The sequence below is a fragment of the Malurus melanocephalus genome, unplaced genomic scaffold, assembly GCF_030028575.1.
Source record: "Malurus melanocephalus ecotype Western Australia unplaced genomic scaffold, MMel_1.1 scaffold_79, whole genome shotgun sequence".
NCBI lineage: Eukaryota > Metazoa > Chordata > Aves > Passeriformes > Maluridae > Malurus > Malurus melanocephalus.
Genome location: NW_026623311.1, coordinates 1277792 through 1281616, shown reverse-complemented (window position 1 = coordinate 1281616; position 3825 = coordinate 1277792).

The window sequence follows — 3825 nt, the reverse complement described above, 5'->3', positions numbered from 1 at the left end:
AGGGGAAAGGAAAAAATCGAGCCAGGAGTGAAAAAAAAAAAAAAAAAAAAGAAAAGAAAAATCCTGGATTTTAATCTGATCTCATGTCACTCAAATTTTCAATATAACTTCATGGAAATATTTTCCATTTAATTTCAGCCAAAGCCAAAAATTTTCTATTAAAATTATTGTGAAGAGGATCTATCTTATAAACATATTATTCTAATTAAACAAATTTCTCTTGCAGTTTTATGGTGATTGAAAATTAGCAAAATTGCAAATGTACATATAGCATATACATAGATAATATGTATATATATTCAATCTCTTGAGTCTCATACAAGATGAAATGTTCTGGACTCTAACCATTCCAGTGTTACAAAATTGGAAAAAAATCTTCCAGGTTAGTTTTGTAGGTTACTTACATTTAGATATAATTTTATAAATATGTAAGTACCACTCTCCTAAATTCTTGGTTATGATCTAGTATGACTACAGTCATATTATAACTATGATGAGTCCTCTTTGAAGACTGGGCCTGCAGCATAGTTAAAAAAAAAATAATAGACAGGAGATTTCTTCCCTTTTGCAGATGGAAAATTCCAGTGAATATATTTGGACCAGTACATTCCTCTTTGGGACAATGATGGCTGACTGAGGAAAAGAGCTAGACAGAAAAGTTAATCCATGTGGTCTCAGCTAACCATCTCAGTTTTTAAGATGTCTGTAGAAGGATCTCTGTTAGGTGGGTCTCTGTTAGACAGGTTCTTATGGGAATGAGGTTATGAATCGCTGTTACTGAGCAACCCAGACTGCAAGATAGAACAGGATGAGATAGAAGAGGATGGGAAAGAGGAGGATGTGAYTACAGCAGTGTAACATGTACCTTGCACTGACCATGAAGAAGAAACATAGTAAGAAGCAAGAACAAAGAGCAACTCAAGAACAAAAGAACGATTGAAGAAAGAGCAAAATGCTGAGAACGTTGATTTAAAACTGCAAGGCATACAAAAACACRCTTTTGCAAATATACCAATCATATGTTGAGATGTAATAGACAGACTGCTAAATTAACCAATGAATAATTGCTAATCATATAGAGAGGCTGGCTTATGAAAGTAGGTAAAAAAGAGSTTGTATTAGAAATAAACAGATCATGCTCATCATATTGGTGTCTGCGTGACCTCTGTTCCCCGTCGACCACAGATGTCATTTTAGGGAGGCACTGGAAAGGTCTGAAGAGGGACCACATGTCACAAAAGAAAACCAAAAAGACATTATCTGCTCTTGAAAGGTTTATGACAAAGACACCTAGCTTCAAACCAAAACCAAGCCAAAATGAAATAAATTTTGTTGCTGATGCTTCCAGGCTGTTGTAGAACATATAGCTTGCCTTTATCATCAAATGCAAGGGTAGCATATATTTAAGATTATGAGTTTAAAAATGCCCCACTTGTATCTAATTAATTCTGATCAGGAAGATTCTTCCAATTGCTACTTCATAAATCCTGCTGGATTGAGCTCAGAACATACTCTCTTACTGTTGTGGGTTAAGGTTTCTCCTTTTGTTTCCTTTCTTGAGGAATTTTTCTTTCCCATTTTGTTGCTGGGACACACTGATTGCCAGGTCATCCTTTTGAAGGCTTAACGATTGGTAAAGACAAAAGAACCTAGCCCTACGCAAAAAGTCTCCCTAAGCACTTCTCCTGCCTCGCAGTTTGTTTTTTGGTTTTTTTTTTTTTTTTTTTTTTTCTATTTGGAGAGAGGGAAGTTCTCACAAGAGTTTTGGGCCCGGGGAGGGCGTGTGTGTGTGGGGTGGGGTGTAGCTTCACTTCCTGCCCTCCTTGGCTCGGGGGAGGATGGTGGACCTAGTGTCTGCGGAGGAGAGCTCTCCTGCTGCCACTGCAGAGCAGAGCCCAGCATCTCCAGTCGTTGGTTCCTGTTTGCTGCACTGTGATCTTCTGCCCCAGTGCCTTGCCGGGGACCCCTGAGATTCCACCTGCAGTGGTTGAGTTCTGCTCCATCCCATCTGCAGCCACAGGATTCTGCTCATCTCTTTGCTCATCCGGCCATTCTGGGTTCCCTTGCTGTCCAGAGGAGCACTGAGATCGGCGTTATCCACTGTGAGTTTGTAGAGGAACCTCTGCCGGTTTATGTCTGCCATTGGCCACTGGGAGATCTGAACCTAGCCGGGACCCGCRCCACAGTGCCCCCTGCAGCCGCCGGGGAATTGTCACACCCGCCCTGCTTGGCCGGGAGCCAGCAGCGCCCCTGCTGACTGGGACTGTAACTGCACCAAAGGGGAGGGTGTATTTCTGTGTGAGACTGTCATTGGGTTTGTGGCTGGGTTGGCTGTTGCTATGGTTGTTGTTACTTGTTTCACCTTGTTATACATATTAGTAAAAACCATTATTCCCTTTTACCCATATTCTTGCCTGAAAGCCCGTGATTGTCAAAGCTGTAATAATTTGGGGGGATGGGGGGGGGGGGGGGGCGGGTCATATCCACCACTCCATCTATACATCCCTTTCTCCAACCTTCAGCTTCAAGGCAACAACAGTGCTCCTCATGATTGTGCAGGAATGAAAAAATACCACCATGTTGGATTAATGCAGATTCCCAGGGATGTCTCTCAAACTTTTCCCCAACACAAAATTTTACATGAATTTTATCAAATGCATATTGCCACTTAGGACAAATGTTCAGTGTAACACAAGTTTGACAAAAGATTGATAGAGAAATTTTAAAACTCCTAATAGATGCTATATAATGTAGCAGCAYTTGTTTTTATCACAGAATAGTTCAGGTGAACTTTGACACAGAGGAAAACAGCAATGGGCAGAGAATCATGAGTAAATCTTTATACATTTCCTTTGCTATGTTTCCCTGATTTCTCCCCTAAATTTTTTGTGTACAAATCATTAAATTATCAAATTAACTGTCTTGAAAAGATGAAGAACACTGACAAGATTTTGTGAGTTTGGAAACATGAACCTAGAACTACTTATGTGCCTAGTGAAAATGATGTCACATTTCTCATGGGTAAGTATGACAAAAGTCTAAACATTAAGAACCAAGCTCCTATGGAAAGAGGAGTGTTTGTCTTTGGAGTTTTTTCTCCTAAAATTAGCATTTAATAGTTTCATAAATTCTTTTCATTATTATATTTATTGTATATTATTCTGAAAGCTAAAATTTCATATAATTAAAATTGACTTTGCACTGAAATTAGCAGATTGCTTCAAGGCAGATTTTTACTAGCCTCCATAATTCAGAAGATGGAATGTCTTTTTGAAAGTATGTGAAAAATAGAAGAGTATTGTCTTGGGTGACCCAAAAAAATCTGTATTKTATTCTACTTTGTCTCTACATCAATCAGTGCAGTTTGTGTTACTGTCCCTTTAAGACCTGGGGGGCAAAATCAAAATTGGCATTTTTGATCCCAAGGATCAAAAAATGCAGGGACTTTGGTTTCTTGGGTTTCCTTTAAGGTAGGGAACAGGAACACAGAGCCTTCTTCAGTTCTCACCAGGCTGCCAAGACAGTTAGCTGGGGCAGGTTTTCTGAGCCAAGACAGTGCAAGGCCTTCTTTTGTTCCTCTCTGAAGTCTATGGGAAGTTGCCTGGCACAGATCTCCAAGAAACTGCAAATTTCACAATCCAAAACTGTTTCAGAGAGCTTTTCACAATATGCAGCTGTACCACTGACACAGAGCCACTGGAGTTGGGGCTGTGGGTTTCAATGCCCAGTGAGTTCATTTTCTCTTCCCGCAATGCAGCAGCAGCTCAGGACTGAGGAAATACCTCATGAAATATTGAGGGCTTCTGCCTTTTTCATGGTGGGTTA